General features: G+C 38.3%; 1 protein-coding gene across 13 annotated transcripts in view; it reads left to right on the top strand.

The window, feature by feature from the left end:
- SIPA1L1 (signal induced proliferation associated 1 like 1) overlaps nt 1-26,769 on the top strand; it is a 203,085-nt gene that overhangs the window by 73,462 nt on the left and 102,854 nt on the right. For 10 of the 13 annotated variants that reach the window (XM_015864668.2, XM_015864666.2, XM_015864677.2 and 7 more), the window contains one exon: nt 23,754-23,830. The exons of 1 other annotated variant lie outside the window; for it this stretch is intronic. The gene's annotated coding sequence lies outside the window, so the exon portion shown is untranslated. Of the gene's footprint in view, nt 1-23,364; nt 23,384-23,619; nt 23,639-23,753; nt 23,831-26,769 lie in introns of those variants that run through there. 2 more of the 13 variants (XM_015864671.2, XM_015864672.2) reach the window with 2 other exon arrangements.

The following is a 26,769-nucleotide window of genomic DNA, read 5'->3' as shown; positions in this document are numbered from 1 at the left end:
GGTGAGGGGTCTGGAGCACAGGCCGTATGAGGAGAGGCTGAAGGAGCTGGGAATGTTCAGCCTGGAGAAGAGGAGGCTCAGGGGAGACCCTATTGCTCTCTATAACTTCCTGAAGGGAGGTTGTATTGAGCTGGGGGTTGGCCTCTTCTCTTGTGTCATTAGTGATAGGACCAGAGGGAATGGTTTCAATCTATGGCAGGTGAGATTCAGGCTGGACATTAGGAAGTATTACTTCTTGGAAAGGGTGGTCAGGCACTGGAATGGACTGCCCAGGGAGGTAGTGGAGTCACTGACCCTGGGGGTGTTAAAGGAACGATTGGATATTGTGTTGAGGGACGTGGTTTAGTGGGAGCTATTGGTAAGAGGTGAATGGTTGGACTGGATGATGTTTTAGGTCTTTTCCAACCTTGGTGATTCTGTATGATTCTATGAAGGCCAAACTTTCACCTAGCAGCATGCTGGGAGATTGCACTTCAATCTCTTTGGCAAAGTTTGCCAAATTTGAATTTACAAAGGTCATCTGGTATTTTCTAATGCTTTGTACAGATCATTACTGCTGACTACCTGAATTTGTTGCCTTTAAAATGGAACAAAACAAATGCTGTTTAATCGTTAAGCACTGGATATGAAGCATTTGGAAACAGGTGTTGAAAGTTTAAGCAGCAAAATAGGAAAATCTTATATTGGTGGTGAGTGCTTCTGTTTTGTATATGCTGTAGTCTTTGCATAAAAATAAGTTTTGTTTTTTGTTATTGTTTTTTTCAAAGTTTCTACCACAATTGTGAGATTTTTACTATCTTTAGTGTCCTGTTTCTGCATAGATGACTTTAAGATAGCTCCAGTCTTTATATGCCCCAAAGTGTTGTTATCCTTCAGTCCTTGCCTGTATCCTTGAATCTGGCAAATCTACTGGGATGAGATACTCTGAACACCTGACCTTAGAATAAGGTAATGCAAGAGTCTGAAGGGTATTTGCTGAGACCTTCTGCGTTTATGACAACTAATTCTTTGGTAAGCTCTTTTTCATGTAAGTTACACTTCAAAATTTTACCATTTACTGCATTGGAGTTAAAAAATGCAGTATTTTCTCCATTTGTGTAGTGGTGTTGGTGTTCTGATGTCTTTTTTTTCCTCCTTCTGGAGCACCAGTAATTCACTTGACTGAACCTGCCATATTCTCTTTTGATACACGTGACAGTCAAGTGTTGTCAAATGTGTCGCTTTTCAGTCTAAGTAGTATTTCTTTCTGATGTAAGCCCTCTATTGAGTATACTTGCAGAAATGGTTTAAAGTGCTTATTAAACTCAATCCTTCATTACTTTAACTTTGAAATATGGAAACAATGCCTTTTTTTTTAGTGTTGTTTTCTGCATGTCTGATTTTCTCCATCTGTTGCTCTCTTTACGTGCATAGATAAGGACTGAACTGTGTGTCTCTGTTTAGTTTGATTTTTGGAACTAAATCTGGAATTCTGTTTCACTGATAAAGTGGATCTGCTGCTTAGGTGGCCTTCCATATCTTTGTTACTGCAACAACTGTGCTCTTAATTGTTTATATTTTAAAGCCTAAAGTCTTCCCATGAATTTGCTTTCCTTTGTATGCTAAAGAAACTCTTTTAAGGATGTAACTGCTGTTGATAACTTGAGATTTAGTGATGTATTCATGATGCTGAGGCACTGACAAGATGCAAATTATTTGGAAACTTTCATTTTTTCAAGAGCTTTGTATTGTCACATAGGAGCCTGCATGTCACTTACCTGTTTCATCTGTCTGTTGTTGATGAAATCAGTAATGTGTTAAGCTGCTGAGAAGCAAATTGAAATTCATTGACATTGTATGTATTCCTTTCCACCACCCCCATCCCATACAGTATCAAGTTACTGCATACCATTATAAATTGATGACCTCTTCAGGTCTCAGTCGTCATTTGATAAGATCTGCTTTGGTCTAAAGGGAAATTACCAGCGTTTCAATCAGTAAGAGTGATACCCGGTGAGAAGTATGGTAGTTATCCTTAGTAGGTCACAGACAATTAAAAATCATTAATACTTGTTTGATTTCCCTTGTTTTAAAAACATGAATTTGTTCTCCAGAGCAAAGTGTGTTAGATATTTATAGTTTGCATGCCTTGTACATAGGACAATTATGCTAGTAATCCAAGTGGGGGTTCCTTTGAGAAAATGTCTACAGTAGGCTCTTAAAACTGGAAACATAATCAAAGTCGAACTCAAAAATACTCTGACAGTCATTGAACATACTGTCTGTATGATTTCTTAGTTGTATATAGCTGAAGGTTTTGGGGATGTATGTAAATAAAGCCACAGAATGAACAAAAGAAATGTTTTAAAGGGAGTTTTAACATCTCTTAAAAGTGGGTCTTTAGTAGACAGCTAATGAGCAGTCACTGTGGATTATCAGCTCAATGATCAGCCATTCTCAGTTCATGTAAGTATATTTAAAAAAAAAAAAAGGAAAAAAAAAAAAAGAAAAAAAAAAGAAAAGGAAATTAGTTCCATTCTTCCTAACCTAATAAATGCTTACTCACTCTTTATAACCAGTTCTACCACCTCCTGGACTTCTGAATGCCAGTGTCCGTGTTAGCTGTGTTTAGCATGGGTCAGAGTCTTCATCTTCCTTGTTTAGGTGTTGTAGACATAACTGAATAGGAACAGAAGCTTGAGGAAAATGACTTGTCGAGTTATAGGTGATTAATATTGTGCTTCCTGGACAATGTTAATGCAGCTTGAATGGACCTGAGTTACTGCAGAAAATAGTGGTCTTCTAATCTGTTGTGCGTTCCCATCTACTCTTTGGCTTGCAGAGGCACTCTGGTGAACTGGATGCATTTTCATTGATATTAACCTACTAAGGAAAAAATACCGCCTTCTGGTTGCCTTAGTGTTCTTAATCTGGTTCATCACATCACCAAGTGACTCTTAGTCAGAAAGGGCTGAGAGAGGGGGAAAAGACAGTACGGCATTCCTCTGCAGCTCCCACTTCTTCCAGACAATAAAGTATGCATGGAATTAGACTGGAACAGACAGTTTGACCCTGAAGGGCAAAGCTAGAGTTTCCAGTATCACTTAGATGTTTGTGTCCAAGTGCTTTTTTTAGGCAAGTGTATCCTGTGGGGCATTCAGACCCTAGTGTTTTTGTTAAGATGTTCCTTCTCTTTCCAATAGTGATTATAATTGGAGAACTAGTTAAAACTTGTAAAAATGCAGCAACACAAAACATAGTGAGATTCCCTGGCAGTGACAGTTAACTCGCATTTATTTCAGTGTAGGGTGCTGCGCAGTGATCCAGTGACTGCCTTGGGGTGTGCCTGCAGAGTAGTGCTGTGCCTGCTGAATGACTTTCACCCTCAACTTTGACCTCAGTTATGTCTCTGAAATGAAAGAACTGTTCTTGTTTCACACAAGAGTAATAAAAAAGAATACTTGAAGACTTCAGTAAGGAAGCTACGTGTAAAATATGATTTAGTCCCGTGCTTCAGTGTTGAGCAATGCTTTCCATAACTCATGCAAAACCAATACGCTTATATATTGTTTTTCTTCATCCTGTGGTTGGAGTAATAAAGATTGTGCAAGTTAGACTGTGACCCAGTTAATTCATTTACCAGACTTTCATTTTGTCTTCAAAAGAAAAAGAATATTTAATCAAAATTGCAATATGAAGACAACTGGTAACCTGTAAATATTTCACTTTCAAACTCATAATCACTGGCAGCTGTTGACTCTGAGAGTTGTTGAGACTTACTGGGTATTTTAAAAAGTTAGAGATCAAGTTAAGGTTGTGTTTTGGGATTTAGATCCCCATAGGAGTAAGAAGGCAGCTTTTTATATGTGAATACAGAAGAATTGGTGTTTTCCAAGTATTTTCTGATAGCATTATTGAAATGCATTACAAGTTCAGTACTTTGTTTACTAAAAGGCATTGCCATGTGTCGTTACTATACTGCCAGCATCTTTAACCTATGAAGTTCAGTCAATAAACATCCTTTACTGCTATAAACATCCTCTTGACCATCTGCCAGCTGAGGCCCGAGAGAAAGGAGGAGGAAGGTAGAACCTTTTACTTAAGAGCTTCTTTTAAGGCATATATCCCATTATTTATGTATTTTGCAGAGAAACAGATGGTTCGAGAAATCAACTTACAAGGATGTAACAGTTAAAAAATAAATGAAATCCCTTTGTGCCTTCTGCAGCATGGTATTTGTCCTAGGAATATATGCATCTTAATGATATTAATTGTAGTTAAATTGTTTGAAGGCTTAAGGTTGTATTTCTCAAATTTAAAGTTATATCTGTCAATAAACTTTCTGTGGTCCACAACATTTTATAGGAAAAAAATTGGTCAGACAGCTACATCAATACATTTTGTCATTCTCCCATTTCTTCCCCTTTATTTCCAGCTCTAGACACAATTATTGGTAAATTAGTGCTTATGAGCCATAATTTTATTTGGTGGAAAATTAAGTGAAAGCACTTAAACTAAACTCGCTGAGAACTAGCTTAGCAGAGCAGTTTCACATATGAATTATAAGAATACATGCCACAGGTCAGGGTATAATACATTAACAGAGTGCATCAGGCTGGATTCACTTGATTTGTCTCCCATCTCTGGGATGTGAGGAGTGCAGATCTTCAGTTCCTGTTACATCAGTCACCCTAGAAAGGGAAACCACAGTATGTGGTAACTAGATTTGTGGTGTTTCTTTCAAATGCTTCTCCTGAATCTCTTAGACTAAGTCAAACTAAATCATAACCTGACTTAAGAGTGTATTGATAAGTTTTAAGCTTGCACGTGCCCGATGAAATTAGTATCTTAGTTGAAGGTCAGGTATTTTTTCCCCCTCAAAATTGATGAATAGCTGTGTGGGGTAAGGAAATAATTCTCTGGGATAACTACTTCAGCCCAGGGGATGAGATTTTTCATTTGTATGTCTCCGTGCTCAGCCATCTATCTTGGCAATTGCCTTTGTAGTAGTGTTGGACTAGATCTGTGTTTTCCTACCAGAATTGAGAATGTTGCTTCCAGGAAGCTCAGAATGTGACAGTGTGTCCGTGACAGTGTGGCCGTGCCAGCCTGGCATGAGTCCATGGAGTCCCTGGGCGGGTGCATCTTGCTTCCGTCATCTCCTCTGTTTGGTGTGCTGCTCCTTTCCGTCTCCAGACGTTGTTCTGTACCCGTTTACTGTGTGCTGGGACCAGAAGCTGATCCTGCTGAAAGCCAGCACTTGCAAAGACAGAGGTACGAGAGCTCCCCTGCCAGCACACGCATGCTTTTATAAAGGAATCAGGTGGTCCTGTATTGGCCTAATAGGAGGTTTCAGAAATCACTTACCACTTTTGGTATGTCTGTTTTTGTTTGTTTGTTTTATAAGCAGAATTCATGTTCTGCTTGTGCACCATGTTCCTGCTTTAAGTTGTTTGAATTCTACATAATTCATTACTGATTTTTCTTTCTCATCCTCTTCCTAATCCTGTCTGAAGATAACCACTGTGCAGTTGTAATGGCACTGTTGTGTCGTTAGATTAGACGAAAGCCTTTAAGGCCTGTCTTAGCCTCTTCATGGATGTTGCCTGTGGAGACGAGGGGTCCTGTAATAGCCCTAAACATTTTCAGAATAGGTGTCCGAATACATGGAAAGAAAATCTGCTGTCGGTTAATTCAAATGCTCACAGTACAGCTGAGAGAATCTTTTCTGTGTAATATTTTGCTATTTCTTAAAGTTGAAACTCAGTGTTCTCAAGACAGCAAGTTTGAAAGCTAATCTTATAATTGTTCAAGAAATGTATTTAAAGCTTGAAGTGTTTCACGGTCCTTGCACAGACAAGCTTTTGTAGATAGGAATAATATGGACAGTATCTCAGAATGATAATTTGTTACCAGGACTGTTTGTTTTGTTCAGTGTAAGGGAACAAGCAAATTCTTTTCAGACATATACCAGTGTCTGTAGATATTCAGAGATGCCATGACACTTGCAGTCCATAATTTCTACCTAATAGTGCTGCTTACTAGCTCTTTTGTTAGGGTAGTTCAGTGAGCTCTGCAGATTTCAGTTCTACAAGTGGATAACCTTGCTGTTTTGTTGTTACTTTAGTTTTCTTCATAATTTATTTTCCTATGTTAAAAGTTTCCTTCATCATGGAGCAGTTTCTTCAGAAACAGGAGTGTCTAGATTTTACTATGCTGGTTTAAAGTCAACTGTTGAGTAGTGTATATTCTCTTGTATTCAGCACTGTTAGCTCTAAAGCTCTTAAACAGCAGTATTTGTAGGGGACCAGAACTGTTATTTTAGCTGCCTCTCGTCAAAAATAGTAGCAAACTCCCCACACCCCCAAGTCTGTCTTGTATCTCTCACTTGCGTTCAGCCTTAGGTCTTGTACTTACTGATCTACCTTCTGAAGGCTACTCTGAAAGCAATGCCTCCTATTTTATTATATTGGACAAACAGTGTATTTATACTCTACGTTATTAGTCCTTGGTTCATGAAGTGCTTTAATACATTTCTCTTTTAGTTTAGATTTATTGGAAGTAATAAGTACAGAATATTCTGTAACTCTCTTCTCTTTTTTCTCATGGATAAATGAGCACTGAGTTTTCAGAATGTTACATCTCGTTTTATTAGTAAAACTGCTGCAACTTTGGGATGGATGAGAATTGATTCCAAAAGTTGTTGTCTGTTCAGATGAAAATCTAGCACTAAAGAGGCTTGGTATGCAGTTTGAGAGGAATTATGTTGACATTGTACTTTCTTTATTGTGTGTAATTTTGTTAATATTCATGCAGATGCAGAAGTAGCTGGTTCTGCTGCAACTCAAATTTTTCTCATTTGAAATGAATATAAAATGTGCTTTGTGTTTTCTTCTGTACCCTCTGTACTGAGATGCATCATTGCATTGTGTTTTAGTCCATCTTCATGGACTATAATTATTTGATCCCTGTGAGCGAAACAGTATTTTCATTAATGGGAAAGCTTCAGAACAGAAAAGTAAAATGGCTTGTTTGAATTATGTGGAGGTCATAGACATATGGTCTAATTGCTGGACTATGTCTATTTTCAGGAAATTCTTTACAAAACTTTGTAAGCTGTAATAATGTTGTCCAAGCAGACCTACGTGTGCTTTTCTGATTTTTGAAGTACACAACCAAGAGCACGCCTGTGAAATTTTGTTTACAGAACAGTTTATCTTGAAATGCAGATAAATGAGCTATGAGAACAAAATAGTTTGTAATTTTCCTGACTAAAGAAGCAAAGAACCCTCTTTGATTTTTATCTTAATCTGGCAATGAACTAACTTTCTGCAAAGAAAAACTAAGTTTAAAAAAGACAGTATTGGGTAGCAAAAAAGAAGAGTGGCTACTTCGTTTGGAAAACACATGATGAAGTGGACGCTGCATTTGTTGTTGGTTTTCTCCTTTTCAAACTTAAGCATTTGCATTACTTACTTTTGAATGCCAGCTGTTGTCACTGACAACTTGCTTTCACAATTGTTTTCACAAAATTAATAACTCAATGTTTCAGTTCAATTGGTTCCATCACGAGACAGAATTATTAGCTCACAGATGAGAAGCTTTTCAAGCCAATGGCACCTCCTTGTACAGGTACTTGTGAGACCTACAATTATATTAAAGGTAAATGAAAAGCCTTTTATGTGCTATTATGATCATGTGCTGTGTACCTAAAAAAAAACAGCTTCTGAAAGTGTATTCCATGGTGATTGTGAATAATCAGGATACCTTATGGCTTACAGCACTTGGGTGATGTGAAATGAGAAACCTTTTCAAATAAAATGAAAAAAGGAAATTTTGTTCTACAAGTCGTTTTGAGAAAAACATTAGGATTTACTGTAATTGACTCTTGTTGACAGGGCAGCAAAGTAGTTAATGAATTAAATGCAGTGTTACTGATTTTGATTTAAGCTTTATAATTATAATGTTAAATTTGTGTTGGACTATAAATCTGTCTCTGATGTCCTTTTTAGCTTTGGTGAAAGGAAATAAAAACAAAAAACAACACAGAAAATGAGAACTCGGAACTACAGCTTCCCAAACATACCAACATAGGATGAACCTCCATTCATTAAAAAAACCTGAAGCATAATTCCAGTTCTAATCTATCTCTCTACTGCTATTTTACAGATAGTAAATGAGGGACTAGAAGGGTTTCACTTGCTCAACTTTCTTCTTTGACAGTATCACTGTAAAAAAAAAAAAAAAATTCCTAAAATGTCTGAAAAACAAAAGGTTAAAACCTCTGCATTTCAGTGTTATTTGCTGTGGGGAGTCCTCTTGTCGAGTTTTCTTCATTCTTAATAGGCTTGGTCTCAATGGAAATCTTAGAACCTGAAGGTGCAAGGCAGCCGTCCACATTGCCTCAAACTGTTTTGTAGAATGCTAAGAGAAACTAAAACATCATTTCACCTGAAAAGAAGAATACGATATATCAGATTATTCTGGCAGTAAGCCTCAAAGTGAATGTTCTTTGGCCTGACAAGCTAAGCATGAAAGTATCTGCCTTATTAGGATGCAAATTCTATGTATATGATTCACTTGTTGTGTAATGTTGTCATGCTTTCTTTCTTTCTTTTTTTTTTTTTCCCCCCTTATCAGAATCATATATGTATTACTATATTGAGACTCTATTAAATGACTCTGTATTTCACTGTTCATGAGGATGAAGGTCAAGGTGACTGTGTAAATTCAAAGTTTAGTAGCAGTCTTATATACCTTCTTTCTTAACAGATGACTCCTATTTTCCCCAAATGAGGGATTTTACTTCTTACTTGATACACCCCCTCTTTCTTTTAGTTTTATTTTTTGAACTTGTTTCTCCATTGCTTTATATCTTCTCTTTCCTAGTTATTTCAGATCGTCTTTTTCTCCTGAAGTTCTAATACTGATGAATTTTACACTATTCTTGGTACTTCATCTCTGCATATGTCATCTCTTTCTATCTACTTCAGCTTGCCAGATAGATTTGTCCAAGTCAGCTGGCATTGTGCTTTGTAAGATGCTGAATTACCTGTCCTTCTGATATGTGTCAGTAAGAGCCCTTAGTGCTTAAAGTCACTTAGTTGAAAAGTTGTATAAAAGTACAGTTTACTTTGTAGTACTGTTATTTATAATTTCCTGACATCCACTGTCTTTAATTGCAGCATATGTTTGGCTGGGGCTGAAACTTTCAGGATCACTTCTGTGTAGGCTTTTCTCTCTTCCAGCAATGTACTGTGGGTACAGGAATTCAGTCATCTGCTAGCTGCAGCGCTTGGTAAATACCAACCAGAATATCCCAGGGAACTTCTGTACCTTTTGTCTGGAATCCCCACACAAAGTCGCAAGATGATGTCTACAGCCTTTTTTTCTTATTATACAGGGAAAGACAGACCTATTAAGAACGTATTCATAGCTTTATAATGACTCAAGAACTCTGTGCTTAGAGTTCTTTGTTTAGAAATTAATATGCATAGGTGTTGCTTTCCTAAAGGGAAACAAGAAGGATATTTGCCACTTATACTTGTTCCATCTCTCCTTTGAAGTCTGGATTAGTTACGCTTTTCAAGATCTCTTGTTAACTTTTCTTGGGAAATGAGTGGATTTGGAGAGTGCTTAGGCAGTGGAGGAGATGATTTTTAGAGTATCTGAGAAATATCTGAACTTACTTGCATCTACTGTCAGAGGTTCTCTGTACTGATTCTACTTAGAACAAACACTGCTAATTCTTAATGTCTCTAAGATTTAATTTGAGAGTGGAGACATTCTCTTTCTCTTTGTTTTCTGTGTGGTGTGTTTTTATTTTTAAGGCTTTAGATGTAATTTCAATACATTCTAATGTTATTAATTATGTAAGTCTTCTGGAGCTTTGAAGTGTTATGCAGGTGAATTTCTGCTTTGAGAACAGCTTTTGTGGGAGGTGGTAGAAAAGAGGGGAAGCAAAGCCGTTCTTGTTTGGGCAGCAGGATTCTGGAATCAGGGAGGAGATGAAACCACAAGGATTCCTCAGCGCTTGTGGTGCTGGTATTGACGTCTGGAAAGTAGAAAACAATCTTCTAAATGCTATTCAGGTATCACGTTTTAATTCTTTCTAGGGTGATGTAAGAAAATAGCCTTTTTCAGTAGAACTAAGTTCTTTCTTCCCTACCCCTATGTACACCTACTCCAATGTTTTTTCAGCTCTGCAAGTGTGTTTTTTCTCACTCTCCCTCTGGCGTGTAGGCGGCCTTCCCAATCACAACTGAGCTTCACAGGCAATCTTTTTTCTTCTTTTTTTTTTTAAAGTCATCTTTACACAGCAGGTCTATAATTTAACACCAAAGAAAAAGAGTATTGAGAACTCTGGTTTAGAATTATGATGCGTCTCAGTAATGGTTGAATGGAAGAAGAAGTTCACCTTAAAGAAAACAGGGAATTTTTTCTTGACCAGAAGGCCACCACCTGTGGAAATTTACTCACCTGCTGCCAAAATGACTTGTCAAACTGTCAGCACTGCAATTGCAGGCAGACTTTAAACACTTTACTTACATCATTAAATGAGATGGGATTGGGCATTTCTGTCTCCAGATTAGAATGTGATTCTGCTTGCAAGAGACAGGCTCATTGGTCAGTGAAAGTTTAAAAGTAGTTCTTCCTTGACTGTTACTTTTAAGGTGAGTTCCCTTTATAGCTGAGATTAGGTTAAAATTACTTCCACAAACGCTGATAGTGCCGCCTGGCACATTCCAAAGAGTTATGGTCTACGCTAACATTCTTGCTACAAGTATTCAATCTTTACTCAACGCTTGAAATACTGTTGGAAGAATAGCAATTCGTTTCTTTCAGCAACCTGGCATTTTGAAGGCAACTGTAATAAAAGAACTAATGCTTGTGCTGTGGTTATGTGTGCACCTTAACCTGGCATTGCAGCTGTCCTTGACTGCTTGGTCTGTCCCATGCTGTCTCCACTTTACATCAATACAAGTGCTAATATGGCCATGCAGTGAGCTGTGATTTTGTGAAATCAGGTTGGAGAAACAATCTAGGCCTTCCTCAGCCTCCTTATGCAGAGTGAGGTTTTAATATCCTCCTCTGACATGATTCACTGAGCATATGAGCATGGTGAGAGTTGAGGATGACAACATTCAGCAGCAGTTTGTGCTCCAGCTCTTGCTTGTTCCTCCATGGAGTTCCTGAGACTGCAGCATCAATCTCCATGGTTACGTCTGCTCACTCAGTCTAAATATAGAGGGCTGCCTGCATCTACAGATGCAAATTTTTTGTAGAAATAGACAGAGGTCAGATGATAAAACTAATGCTGAAACAATACAGGCTTTTATTACGGGGCAGTGTAAATAGGAAAGACTTGTCTGGAGGCTTCTTAAAAGACTGCACTTGGTGACTTAGGTAAATTTGCTCCTGCAGTCCCTTGTGCTTGGCATGTGTGATTAGCTTTGTGCTGAATAGTGAGGAAAAGTGGGCCACAGCACTCAGAATTATCCTGGCTTCTTAGGTGTAACCAAATGTTTGTTTAATCCCCAAATGTCTGGCAGAATGTGTTCCGGGAGAAAATCACTTGATTCAGAGAAAGGGTGATAAAAGAAGGTTGGGATTGTTACAGTGAGCAACTTCTCACCTAAGCATGTGAAGAAGAGGGAATCTTAGCTTAGAAACTGAAGTTTGTGGTCTTATAAATCTTTGTGGTTCCTTCTGGCTTCTTACAAGCTGAAGATATTTCCTAAATATTCCTTTACCTTTCCAGAAAGATTTCACCTTTTGATTTCTAGTTTGAATTTTGTTCCCATCTTTGTGGCCTTCCTGCTTCTGAGTCTCTGGCAGTTTTTGTTTGAGCTTTCCTTGTCCTTTCAGGAAGTTGAACAGGTGAGAAAGCGTGCTCTTATTCTGTGCTGTCTGATGGTCATCCTTTGCATCATTGCTCCTTGTAGTACAGTCAGTGTTGGCTTTGCAACTGCTGACAGCATGCAGTGTTTGAAGCAGTGTGGGAGGAGGGTGCCCGCCAGAAGAAGGGTTAAATGGGGTAAGCTGCCTTCCTCAGAGTGCCAACCCATACCCAATCTGCAGCTGAATGCACCTGCTCTGTGTGAGAGATTTCTTCAGAGAGGAGATATGAGGGTGTTGGAATTGCTGCTCCCTCCCTTGCTTCCAGCTAGATGTTTGTAGATGTCTTTGAAAGCAGATTGTGCTCTGCTCAGGCAGTTACAGAATGCATGGTTTTGCCACATTTTCAAAAGCTCAGCAGATCTTGTAGGTGGTTTATTTTAATCTACCTGTGAAAAGGTAGATTTTTTTTCCTTACCTGTGTAAGGAAAAAAAGTGATGATTATTCTGAATATGCCTGTTTGATTCTTTGATCACAGGCTGAAAGCCAGTCTTCACCATTCTTTCACTGAACCTATAATAGGGAGTTAGTGTAAAGATACAGATGACGTTACAAGTATGACATACTGCAGTTCTGTCCATTCAGCTTTGCCATCTGCTTAGAGTCTGTACAAACCCTTCACAGGTGTGCAATGGCTCTGGTTCAAGAAGGCATAGCAGGAAGATTGGAAAATTGCAGTGCATGGTTTTAGTTTTTGCCAGGGGTTGGGGAGTGGTGGTGGTTTTGCAAAGATAGACGGGGTGGATTAGCATTCTGATTGAGCAGCTTCCTCATCTAACTCAACATGTTGCACAAGTTGTAGCCCTGCCTGTAGGGAGACAACCAGGATACTTGTTAGGGACCACAGTGAGAACAGTACTGAGGTCTGGATGTAGATCAGTTGGAACTGACTTGCAACCAGATGCTGGAAGTCATTGTCAGAAGTGCTGGTACAGCCTCCTCCTCTGAAAACATTGCAATGATGTGTTTATTGACAAATGCTTAAATTTACAGATGTGGGATATGCAAAGGAAGTCCAGATTTGGAAATGGCAAGCACTGTAACAAACATTGCTACTAAAGAAAATATCCTCCCTTGTAAACATCAGTGTGCGGTATGTTTAAAGAAACAGAGTTCTTATTTGAGAGAATTATGTACAACATTTGTTTGTTATTTGAAATGGTTTCTGGAGGAATTCCTCAAATTGCTGAATTCCAGCTCCTGACAGCACTAATTATAGCTCAGTCTATTTCACTAGCAACTTTTCCTATGGTTTGTAAGCTCATAAGATTTATGTTCCTGTACACTCAGACTCATATATTGAAACTGATTAACAAGTTAACCCTAATAGCAAGTAACTTTTCTAGAAATTTAGATGTGCTCCGAGAAAGATGAATTTTCCTTGTTTTGAATACCTTTACATATCTATTTACACTCTATATTTAGATGCAAGGCGTTCAGTAGCTTTAGCTTATTGTCTTCAGTAATATTTTTGTGCCACAATATTGCATTGATAACTACAGTTACTATCTGTAAATGGAAAAGAATTGGGAGATGCCTGGTATTTTTGCCTTCTGATATGTAAAATGCTGCAGTGAATTAATAGATGTTAGCAGTGTTTTTTGAGAGATTATTTAGTGTTCTGAAAAACAATTGCAACTGTACCATTCAATTGAACAAAACTTGATAATGTTCTTAATAGCTAAACATGCCACTAATAATAGGAAATATTTTCATGGGAAATCTAGCCTTCGTTTCACTGTGACTGAGACTGAGTGAAATGCGTGTTATTTCAATTAAATGTATGGGAGTAAATTTTTGATTAGCTGTAAGGTTTTTATGCTTAAATCACTGTTCTGTTGGTCAGGAATTGCAGAGTGATTGGGGTTGGCAGGACCCTATGGGTCCAACTGCCCCAACCTTTAATCCAGCAAGGATGCCCAGAGTGGGGTGCCCTGATCCATGACTGTGTGCCTTCTGAACATCTCCAGGTTGGAGACTCCACAGCCTCTGGGCATCCTGTGCCAGTGTTCCATCACCTGCACAACACAGGTGTTTCTGGTGTTCAGAGGGAACCTCTTGTGCTCCACTTGTGTCCACTGCCTCTTGTCCTGGTACTGAGCACCACTGAAAAGAGCCTGTCTCTTTTCTCTTTGCACCCTCCCTTCGTGTGTTAAAACAAACCCATACCTCAATGACTGAAGATACTGTGGTACTGATAGCAGTGATTCATTTTCTTTGCTGCTGTTGGCACCTGTTGCCTAGGCGGGCTAGGAATGAGGATGTATATGCTGTGTCTGCAAACTTCCCAATTTCAAAATGGTTAGACACACCCGAGTTAGCTTTGATCTAGCAAACCTGGATTAACAAAAGACTGTGTGGATTTAATAGCGTGGATTTTAGCATAGCCTGTTTGAGGCTGTCAGGGAGTCTTGGAGCTTAGTCTCTGCAATCCTGTGCTCTGGAAAACTAATCGTTTTCGTAAAGCTCTTGTATTAGTGAATTCTGTAGCTTGCGTAGATGCAGAGACCTGTGGCTGAAAGAGGTACACGTATTGTATGCTGTGTGTGAGTTTTCCTGGTTTATCTTCAGCAGGTGGAAAGCACCATACCTTAGAATTAGTATTTACTTAGTACTCTGTAGAATTATAAATTTACAGTGATTACCAAATGAGGCGTTTACTGTGATTGGTGTTTTATGGGACTGACTGGTGAAGCATTAGGTTGCATGTTGCAAGGGCTGCTCTGAAATGAATGCCTCCTATTTTATTATATTGGCCTATGACATCAAAGTGGTGGTACAGCAGGAGAGGTAGAACCTTCCCCCAACTTTTCCATTACATTTTGTTGCTGTGAGACGGCAGCAAAGGAGTGGTCTGACAGAACGATGTCTCTCATGGACTTGTGTGCGAAGCAAATGTGTGTCATTGAATTCCTCCAAGGGGAAAAATGGTGCCCACTGACACTCATCAACACTTGCTGAATGTTTATGGAGGCCAAACAGTGGATGTGCACACAGTGAAGTGGTGGGTGGTACATTTCAAATGGAAGATGCTTGATTGTGAAGTTTGTTTTTTTTTTGTGAACAAAAGCAGCTGCTACTACTACAACTGCATTGACCATAAAATTTCCTCAATTCATGCTTGAAAAAATTCGGCTAGTTGAATTACAGGATTTATTTGGGAAGGATCCTATTTGAATGAAAGTATTTCTGGGAATTTGGCAGTGGGCAATCCTTAAAGGATTCTCTCTCCACCAAAGCAAAAGAATGTAGCTGCTAGATGAAAGATCAAATTTCTTTCCTCTCTTACTCCCTATGCTCTTCCTGCAGGCATTTTATTTTTTTTTTTCTTCCGCTTTTTTAGCATCATTCTTGAAATGCAAAGGGAAGAACTACTTGTAGTTTCTTTATGCCAAACAAAGTAATGTAACTGCTTTGCTCCCTTTTTTTGATACTCTTGTTCATTACAGCATTAGTGGATTGCGTAAGGTTAGCCACAACTTTGTTTTGAGTTTTCTTTTGCAGATGTGGTGGATTCAAGGAAGCTAACTAATAAATTGCAGTAACGCACAAAGCTGTCACCTGTGAAGATCAGAGTTCACTCTTTCCACTTGAGATCAGAGAAGATCAGCTTGCTTTTCAGTCTAATTGCATTCACTGCTTATGCATAATGCAATACCACAACTTAACTCTGTTCCATGTGATGAAAGATAAAGACCAGTCTAAGACAATATGATATTAACTTTTTAGATCCCACAGCGTGAGTTGTGTCTTTTTATGTATAAAACATAACATACACGTACATACACATCATAATGTGAATGATGCCATATAGCTTCAGTGCAAGCTGCAGTGCAATTAATAAACAGCATTTCCTGTTGGTTTTAAATTTAGATTTTTTAGCATGTTAGTATTTTTACTCATACTTACATTTGTTGTTAGATGAGTCATTAATTAATATCTTTATTTCCATATTTGAAGGCTTAGTACTAAGATGCAGTTCTTTACTATATCAAAGCTGTGCTATTTATTATGCTGATTTTTTTTATTAGCACTATTATTTATTTGCTTTTATTTTTCCAGTGTAAGTGAATAACCACATATTAATTTTAAAACAAAGAAAGCTTATTTGAGGAAGTTGCAGATGATTTTCTAAGTTCAGATTTCCTGAAAACTCAGCTTTGGTTTTGTGTGTGGTATATCAGAAAATGTGACAGAAGAATTTTCTCCTAATTGTTGAATTCAGGGTGGCAAAGTCTCCTCATGTTGTGGAATAGGTTGGATAGCATAACAGGTGATTGGAGGGTTTTATATGGTGCACTTATTGTTCTTATTGGTGAGTGTTTTGTACAAGAGCAGGCCTTCCCAGATCGTACAAGGGTGGCCCTCATCCATCCCATCACTATCTTGTCATCTGTGAGCCTGAATGCTTGGGCTTGTCAGTGGCTCTCATCTGTGCAGAACAGAGATGGCTGGGCTGGTCTCTGGTTTAAGGCAAAAAATCAGTTTTCTCACCTGTTTGTTGGATCATCTTGTTCTCTTGGTCCTAACACATCTGAATTTATTTGCAAAGTTCAAAATTTAACATTTGGTATCTTCTTCTTCCTTGTCTTTTATTGTCTTTCTAGGTGTTCTTCTTCAGAATAACTTTTTCCTTTAATACCTCTTCCACTCTCTTCTAGAACCCATGTTAAAGATCTTTGCAGAATGGAGGAAAAGTTGATGTTGATAACCAGCACACCCTTCCTTCTTCAGAGGAGAAAATACTGCTATAGCTTCTTTTCTTGGAAAACAATTGGCTATTGGGAGGAGGTTGTTTGGAAAGAAAATGAACTGTGAAATAACTGGAGACTGAGTGTCTTCCCAGCTGGGTTTAATTTGGAATCAAAAGTTTATAGCATTTTTTAAACGTTTACATGCTAGGCTGTGAGGGAGTAAGAGGGGACAGACATACATTCCTTGCAAATCTTTGCTTCTTGCTTCTGTCCTTGACTATAAAAGGAAAGCAGGAATAGATATGGTAAGTTTGAGGGAGAGGGGAAGAAAAAGTATAGAGAAAAGAGCAGGTAAAGGCAGTGGCTATTTAATATCTTCACTGTGAAATTAGAATTTGGGCCAAGTGCTCCCTCTGGGATTGTTCTGCAAAGAAGATGTCATGTATTCATTGGTAAAGGCTAATCCGGGTTTTTCAGCTTTGCTTTTATTAAAATGGCTTGGATATAGAGAGGAATGTTGATACTCGTGACCATCTTAAAAGAGAAGGTTAAATATTTGGACAAGTTGGATTCGTTTTCTCATACATTAAAATCCTAGCAGTCGTCTTTCATCCAGAAATCACATTATAACTAGCTTATCTGCTTTTGGTTAAATCAAAGGTCCTTCTGGCCTAGTGGTGCTGCCTCTGACAGATCCTGGTAACAGCTGTATGTGGAGGAATATAGGAATGGTTTGTAGGCTTACTTGGTGACTTGTGGCTCACAAACTGAATAAGGACTTATTTTTTATTTTTTATTTTTTTTACTCTTCATTGCCTTTCTCTTTCTCTTTTCTGTTTTTCTTTTATTTGGGAAGAACAGCATAGCATTTGGTACTCAGTATGAAAATTCTGTGCAGAGGCATGACAGAGGACCAGTGTCCTCTTCAGAATGATTCACAGTGTCATGTACGGGTGTGTTGTTACTGCCACTTTGTTTGGCAAAAAGAAGGAATATATTCTTCTTTCCTTTCCAGTTGGTTGTAGAGAACTAACATTGTTCTTTTCCATCTTTTTCAGTAGAATTCTTGGGGCAGGAATTTATCCTGGGTGATGCCAGCACATCTCAGGGTCACACCAGTAGTGAGAACATCTTTGTTTTATGCTTCTTTCCCCATTTCCCCCCCTCCCTACCTCAGCTAATCTGTCTTGGCATGAAACATATTTTTCATCTTATTTAGTCTGCGTTTGTTTTCTTTTATGCAATTTGACTTTGTGGCTTATAGTATCAGTTTATTTTTAGCACAAGCACATCAGACCTGTAATTTCAGATTTAGTGTCTGATTTAGTATGAAGCCTACGTGGTACAAAGTAAGATGACCCAGTGTAAGATAATGCCATCAATACCTTATTAGTAGGAAAGTGTTTTGTGTTATCAGTTAGAATTAGTAACTATCTCTGTAAGTCTGTTTTGTTAGTCTGTGAATCTTTATAATGTGTTCTAGTGCATTTTTTATACTTTTAAGAGTACGCAGTAGAATCTTAGATCTATCACAAGCAGGAACAGAGGGTTCTTCGGCATAGTTTCTCTTTATAACAACAACAGTATCAGTATAAAACATAACACCTTTTGGACCAGTGTTTTGTTTTGTGTAAACCAGGTGGTGCTTTCCTGTATTTTGATGGATTCTCACTTAGAAATTCAGTAATAAACTTTTGTTTGTCAGAATAGGATTTAATGTATAAGCATCTTCATTCTGACCAAAAGAATGTATGAGTATGTGGGGAAAAAAAAAGCGTAAATATCCATCCTCTCTACCCTTCAAACCAAAAGTAAATTCCACAAGTACTAGGGAGTTCTGTTGATGATATCAAGGTGTCTCTGCCTAACCTATTCAAGAATGAAATCCCTCACAGTGATGTAGGATTTCTTTTCTGGACTTCAAAAGATGTTTGGACAGCTGTTTATTCTGTAGTGTAATGTTTTATTTTATTTTAATTTAGTACTCTGTGTATAAGAGGGCACATTTTTAAAAATGTACCCAGTATGTAGACCAAATCATTGTCTAAAAATGGAAATGCTGGACCAGAAGTCACAAGCTTTGAACTATATTGCAGACTTTGCCACAGATTGTCTCTCTTAATCATCAGTCTCTCCATATAAAGCAGTTCCTCATCTTTTAAAGGCATTGAGACTTTGGATTTTTCATGCAATGACCATGTAACTTGGCAGCTGTTGGTGAATAAGGTTGGTGGTTCAGTACTTCAGAGCTCGCTGCTGGTTGTGTAGGCTTGCAAGATTTCAAAATGTAGAAGGGAAATACCTTGAGAATTGTTTTCTGATGGAAAGCACTGTGCAAGGAGAGCTCATCTTCTCTAGGATGATGATAACATTATCCCTGTGTTGTACCCGTGTGCCAACAAGTGCCTGTATCCTTTCAGGAGTAGTGGTGTTGCCTTGTACATGTGGATATTGGTAACTTGTTCTCTTTTACTGTGATGCTGTAAGTTTTTCTCCAGCTTGCTGGATTCTTGATGAAGGTTTCTTTTTCACAGAATCAAAGAACTGTAGGCGTTTGAAGCAACCTCTAGAGATCAAGTCATACACTCCTGCTAATGCAGATTCTGTACCTTAGGTTACACAGGTAGGTGTCCAGATGGGTCTTGAATGTCTCCAAAGAAGGAGATTCCACAGCCCTTCTGGGCAGTCTCTTCCAGCACTTTGTCACTTCACTTCACTTGCTGGAGATGCAATCTATCCCTTCATCCAGGTCACTGATGAAGATGTTGAACAAGACCAGACACAGTACCGACCCCTGGGGAGCACTGCTAGCTACAGGCCTCCAACTAGACTCTGCACTGCTGATCACAACCCTCTGAGCTCTGCCAGTCAGCCAGTTCTCTACTTTTTATTCTGTTAAAGTATATGTCAGGAAAAAGAGAGATGTTAAGAGGATTAGTTAAAAAAAAAAACAAACAACAAAACAACAACATTTATTCTACATACCGAATAAATAATTGGTGTGTTTTTTGTTTGTGCTAGTGGGTATTAGTATGCAACTAAAACCGCCGCATTCTGTCCACAGTGTCAGAGAAAACAGTGTGATAAATATATTTATTTCTGACCAAATGTCAGTGGTTACTTTCTTTACTTTTCTGGCAGTACTGCAGGTACCTTTCCTGGAATTGGTTTACTTCTTTCATTCCTTCAGGTGCAAATCTGTTGGACCTGGAAGTCATGTTCTAGTTTCACACATAGTTTAGCATAGTTCAGTAGTTGCAATCAAAATCTTTTTCTATCCTTCAGCAAATATTTTCACATGATTAATAAAGAGTCTTGGGTTTTCAAATGGCTTTGCATGTTATTCCATCTTTCTGATCTCTGAACTAGAAAATATGCATGCTTTTATAGAAAAAGAGTATTTAGAGAGCTTTTTTGTCTTTGTTTTTACTATTGCCAGTGCTTGTTTGCTGCTGTCTGTCCAGAGCACAGAAGCTAATCTGTATATGTGGAAAATGTACTATTATTAAATTTCTACCAGCAAGGAATGTTGATGAAAGAACTGGGGCTAAAACCTAAACAAGAGTTGCTTATAGTCTGAATTCCATGAAAGGCTGAAAGATGGTGTCACACTTTGGTATTTGCTGTTAACGCTTCCACTCTGATAGATGCTCTCGCTATCTCTGTATTTACGTAAACTTGTGCCAGTTTTGGCAAAGTTTGAGTTGGAATATTATTGTGGTTTCAAAGGAAACCTGGAAAATTAAATTAGAGATCAAATACATGTGTGTGTATGGAGCTGAAATACATGTGTGTGTATGGAGCTGAAATACATGTGTGTGCATGGACATCTGTAGGCAAAATCCAAATTGTTTCATAGTGAAGGTACATCATATGTTGCATATGTATTCTGACACTTTGAAAAAGAAAAAAAAATGAAGGCCCTCACATTGAAACCAAGTTTCAAATTGTGACTGGATGGAAAACTTGCAAATATGGAAAAAGAAATGCAGATAACAGTGTTAAGTGTATTGTGATTTTCTTATACCTATGTTGTTTCATTCTAATTGAAATATTTCAAGTTAAGTTTACAAGGTGACAGAGAAAGAGGAACTTCAGTTGGAATGAATTTTCCTATTTGAGGAGAAGAGGCAAAGAGCAAAAGAAATCAGTTGATGTGTGTTGTCACTTAAAATAATTCACAGAAATGAGTTTGTACTTAAAGGCCATAAAAACACACAACTTTATTTACTTTAAACACATTTTGGAAAAACAGATATGCATAACTGTATATGAAGAAGATGAGTTTCTGTTTTCAGTTGCTGTCAGTTTGTTTTTAGTAACGTTAGAAACAGATTTTAAGATATGTTTCTCAAAATGCAGAATTATCTGCATGGTATTTCAAAGCTAGGGCTATCATATTGTGTAGATTTGAAATATTTCCTTTCACTTCTTGTGCATTGTAGTCTTTGTACCTTCCAGAATGATACCTGTCTGAGTGGAGCATCATGTTTATGACTTTTACTCAGCCTCTGATCCAGTACAGATAAGTTCTTTTCTGCGTTATTACTCTTCAGTTCACTATTTCCTTTTTTAAAAAAAAATTCATTTCTTCATCTCTTTCAGACCTATAGTATTTTGTTACGTGGTTGGCTTTGGAATCGCTGATTTAGCAGGCTCACCTTTAATTGCAGCTATCTCCTGAATGCTCTTCAGTCCCCTGGTGTGGTGGCACTTACAGATTCTTTCAGTATTCTTCCATTTGGGTATCTGCATTGTTAATGGAAATACGAAGCAAAACTTGATGCAGGACAAGCTTTAGCTGACTCAACCTGAAATACTTAAATGCTTTCCCTGTTGGCTTTGTTTTTGTTTTTTGTTTTTTCTTAATTTTTATTTTAAGCTAAGCTGTGGTTTCAGTTCTCTGGAAGTTAATTGTCCAGCGGTTATGCTTACATACAGCAGTTATTTCAGATACATGATCTACAAGTCATGTTGGATGATGTCAGAAGCATCATTTACATAAATCACATCTGCTGCTCCCCTTAGACATCTGCCCAGTCAAAAGCGAATATTATATTTAGTTTGACTATAATTTCTTTAACTTAAATTGATTTCTTCCTTGTTCTTTTTCCTCCAGAGATATATTCAAATCTGACTTCAGCATCTGAGTTATTTTGTTTGTCCTATCACTCCTTACATTCACTTTCTCCACTCTACTGTTGTTGAAAGACATGCATAGTGTTCTGCAATTTCTCAAAGCAAATCAGTAATGCTATAGGAATGATTTAGACTAGTTATTTATATACTGCAGTATAGGTTATTGTAACTAAGTAGGTGGATTAAACTGTTCAGGTTTTCAAATGTACTGGTAATTAAATAAGTGGGTAAAGCACCACAGATTAAAAATGTAATTTGAATACTGTGGCATGGCTACATGTGCTGGAAGCTGGATCCATTGTGACTGGAAACTGTCCAGGCATTTCTAATGCCTCTTTTCGTAAATGTCTGCTGTTTGACAAATTTCCTTTGTGAAATACTGAACTAGTATTTGAGCATCCTTTAGTGGTCATGCTGCTGATGTGACTCAGACTGAAAACTCCTACTCTGAGAAGATACCATCTCTTTCTTGCTTTATTCCATTCTATGGAATAGATCTAAATCTAAGCAGTGAGATCAAGACATTAAAGAGCAATGCAGAGCTAAATAAACAGATGCAGATTCAGTATGGCTTAGTAGATTTTTTCCATGTACATTTTCTGATAACTTCTGTTTGAAGAACAGGCTTCTGTTTAATCTATCACATCTGGGAAAGCACTCTAAGTGCAAAACAAGTAGAAAATAATTCCAAATAGATGAAGGTCTGAAAATGTGGCTGCGCACCAGAGCTTGTTATTAGTTTGTTTTTTCTAAATACAAAAATTGCAAGGCCTAACCCAGTAGAATTACATTATGGACTGTAGGAAGATATTTTAGTGTTGAGTGAAGGTTGATTTTCTTTTCCATCTGTGCTCGTCTCCCCATTGTCAGTGGGAATTAATGAACAGCTGGAAATATTCATAAAGTTAAATACAACATCCTGGAGTGTGGCATACACAGGATTTCACTGAACATGTTTGCTCCAGCGTTGCCTTTGAAAGGAGTGGTGCTGGCACCCCCATGTACTGACTGGGATTGGTTGAGAGGCTTCACACCACAGGGTGGGAGGGAACAGGCCCAGGTTCTGGTGTGCAGCATGTGCTGATGCTATGCGCAGTGTGTCTTAGCTATCTTGCAGAGTTTAGCTAATGAGGTATTTATTTCGTTGAGAGCTGTGTTGCACCAGAGGTTTTGAATGCTCATGGATAAACCTGTCCTATGCATCAGAAAGCTTTTCAGGGGGCTCTTGACCAGTCCCAGTTCAAGCCTTTTATTTCAGTGATTTTTAACTTGGACAGATGTTCATGCATGATTTAGTTTACTGCTCTGACTGTTAAGTTTGCAGAAGAATGCACAGTCTCATGATTTGCAAACATAACTACACTTGGCACACAGTAGCATAGCACCTGAGTCTGCCCTGGTGCGGGGCTGTGGTGTCTGTGGGTCTTCCCCTCTAATTGCTTCTTTTTCAGAAATAGGCTCTGTTAGCTGCAGGTCTCAGCATTGAGATCTTGATCTTGCAGAGACAATCTGTTCTGTACACGTGGTGCTTTCTGTGCTGGCATCAGTGTGGTGTGGAGGGAGGAAACGCTTGTGATTCACATACCAGAGGGCTGAAGAACAGAAAGAAAGGAAAAGATGCTTGGCTGGGAGACAGAAGAATGGGCCACTGGGAGGAGAGAAAGAAAAGAATGTAAGAGCAGGAAATGGTTGAAAAGAAAAAGAGGAGGGAGGGAACAGGAGTGTGTTATGCGAGCAGAAAAGTGGGAGGAATGGATTCAGAGCGTCAGGCAGAAATGAGCAACAACAGAGGTTTTGGGAACAGTGAAGTGCATGCAATTGTTTGGCTTTGAAATGTGTGGATTGGGCCATCCGTAAAAGTACTGCTGTTTGATAGCTCTGCTGATACAGAAGCCTGGGATTTTGTGGCAGATGCTCTCTGTAGAAGGTTTCTTTCTCAAGAATTTTGTTCTCAGACTCTTTGGCTACCTAACTTTTGAGTTAACTCTGAACAAGAATATCTTATCTGTATATTTTGCTTAGTTTTCTCTCTATTTTACCAGCTGCTACGTCTTTGAAGAGAGATTTCCTGTGCCCTTCCTCAGATGTCTGTGATACTACGAAGAGGAACTGTCTTTCTGTAAGTGGGACTCTTCTGTGAATAGCACATTCATAATATGAATTAATCGAAAACACTCATGGTAATTTGTGTTTGCAGAGAAGTCTGAACAGAATTTAGTATGTAAAATAATTTGTCTTATATTCCAATTGCCTTAACCTCAAATTGTGTATGATTTTTCATGGCTCGTAATTGAGAATAATGATAGATACTCAGAGGAAACTCCTATTATTATTATTATTTTTTTTTTGCTTTGGAAATTTGAAATGCATAGTAAACTTCTATTCTTAGCTTAGACGGTGATAATAAAAGCAGTACGTGTCTCTGTCAACATTGGTGAAAAATAAGTCTCTGGGGATTTCTGAATGTTTTATTTAATGATGAGAACAGTAAATCTGTCCTGTGTGGTGTCTGAGTGAGCTGTCTTATATCAAAACATCATTAATTCATTTTTATACTTCAGAGCAGTGTTTTGGGAATAAGTACTGGAATGAAAGCCAAAATCATCCCTTTAGATTGCAAGAATATTGTTGGGATCATTGAGGAATTGATTTATATTTTTTGGTTTAGCACTTTTGAACAGGAGGAAGAGGAGGGGGGGGGGCTTGATCTGCTTACTTAGCTTGGTTTGGCAGTTTAGTCATGGTAGTGCAGCCATCAAACCTGTGCACACATCTGGGTGCTTGAAGATGGGTACCCTGTGAGATCTTGATTTTCATTTATACCCTTAATTATGATCAAATTGCAGAAGTAAGAACCTACTAAACTTGCTGACGAGTAGTGCATTTGTCTCTTCAGAAATACGGATATTTATGCTCTTAGTTTAGTTGAGCCATGAGCTTTTTTTATATACATGTGTTGTATTTGGCATTTTTTCTTCGAACTTGAAATGTGTATGCACATCCCTAAAGTCTTTAGGATAATAATGAACTTTGTTGGAAGCCTCTGAATGTGAATTACAGCTGGTAGCTTTATGCTAAAGCTAAACAGTGCTGTGAAAGATGGGTTTCTTACTCCTGCTCCTTCTCTCTTTGGCACTTACATGAGCCTAAGCTGATGTGATGCATCAGCAAGAAGAGGCTCTTTTGGTTTTTGTTAGGAGGTAGTTTTCTAATATTTTGGAAGCTGAATGTATTTGTAATGCAAGGAAGTAAGTGAGGATCTGGAAAATTGGAAGAATGGAGCAGGAGCAGGGAGAAGAATGAATTTCCTTTCTCTGGAGCCCTTAGATTTCTCCTTTCTGGAAGCCAGAGAAATGCATTTGCAGGATGCAGCAGGAGACAAGTAGGGCCAACATTTGGAAACAGGGGGTTGGTTTTAGGCATAACATGAACAACAGCTACTCTGGGAGTTGCGGGGATTGGGATGGAAAAGGCAGAGTTATGGAAGGCTGTTTGGCTCATGAAGTCACAGGGGGGGCTGCATGGCCTGGGTGACAGCTGCTTGGAGCAAGCCAGAAACAGTCCCACGGTTCCCCATCCCCTGCATAAGGGGGGTAGCAGGGAGGCAGTTTCAAGGGAAGGAAGCTTTGGAACTGCTGTGGTGATCAGTCAGTTAGCAGAGGACTCAAACTGGGAAAACAAATGGACTGCCTGTACTGACTGTTCTCTCCTGAGAGGGAACAGTGCTGTGGTTATGAATGCAAGTGTAGGAATTCAGTAGTTGCAATAGTACTACCAAAAAGTAGCAGTTGTGAATGCTATCTATTAATTCTTACAGAACTGGAATTTTAAAATTATCAGGGTTTTTTGGTATACTGAAGTAATGGCATGTATGGATGGCTTAGTATGTGAGCTTTTTAATGCTAAAAACAGCAAATAATGAGATTATTGGATCGTATGTCACAATTGACTTTTTTCCCCCCTCCAAGAAGGAAAAGAAGTATAACAACCTGCTCCTCTACTATCTCATATTTGTCATTAATGATTAGGGAAAAAAAAAAAGAGCCTTGCTTATTGGTCTGATTGTTCATAGTTAAAATGATTTCATAAGTTAGAACATCTAAGTGCTGTTTTAGGTATAAAACTGTACGAAGAAATTTGTGAAAAGGAACTTGACCTATGGGGGCTTTAGCCTTTGTGATTTGATGTCAGTGAATCAAGCAAAAAATTGGAGCTCAATAGCTGCTTTATGTAAGTGTTCCTTACTGGTACCAGAACTGCATTTTGTTGTCATGAATTTAATAGGCTTTCCAGCAATTTCATCTGATTAGCCACCGTTAGTTTTCAAAAACAAAACAAAACAAAAAAAAAGCCCACTGGATTTATTTTTAGAATTTCAGACTCTTAGGAATGTGATGATATCACATGAGTAGGCCAGTTACTGGAGAAAGAGCCATACGCAGTGCAAAATATGGAATAATGAGGCTAGGAGCCTGTGCTGTCGCCATTCAGTTTAACATAGCTGGAAATATAAGAAAGTAAGCAAATTATTTGATGAGTCAGCAGAGAACCTAGCTGTACCAATTCAAAGAGAAGCAAGGGCAGCCAACAGCTTGTCAATTTGATGGATGGCCTCTAAAGTTTTTGTTGGTTTTTTTTTTGGTTTCTTTCTTTTTTTTTTTTTTAAAGGAAATCACTCAAATCTCTTGCTTTCTTAGGATTTACCAGTGTGTGTCTGTTCTCAGCTTCTGGCCTGGGAACCACCAGTGGAATGTAAAGCCTGTCTGTCATCTGTGAACTGAAGTATTTTCAATAACAATGCAATTGAGCAGTGGAAGAGGAATAATCAAATGTCTTATAAAATGCTGAAGAAAACAAGTAACAAACAGAAAACTTAGAGGTCAATGTAGAATCATCTTCCCAGTGATCCCCAGACTAGACATCATGACAGTTACTTCCCCAACTCTTCATAACTGAGGTTACCCTGACTGACTTCAGTTACAAACATCCTTCCTTGCCTATGCTGTTGTGTCACGCTGTGCAGAACTCACACTGTGTGCACTCATGGTGTCGTGGCTG

This window comes from Coturnix japonica, chromosome 5 (assembly GCF_001577835.2).
Source record: "Coturnix japonica isolate 7356 chromosome 5, Coturnix japonica 2.1, whole genome shotgun sequence".
Classification (NCBI taxonomy): domain Eukaryota; kingdom Metazoa; phylum Chordata; class Aves; order Galliformes; family Phasianidae; genus Coturnix; species Coturnix japonica.
The sequence above is the reverse complement of the archived record's forward strand: the minus strand, read 5'-3'. Positions and strand labels throughout refer to the sequence as shown.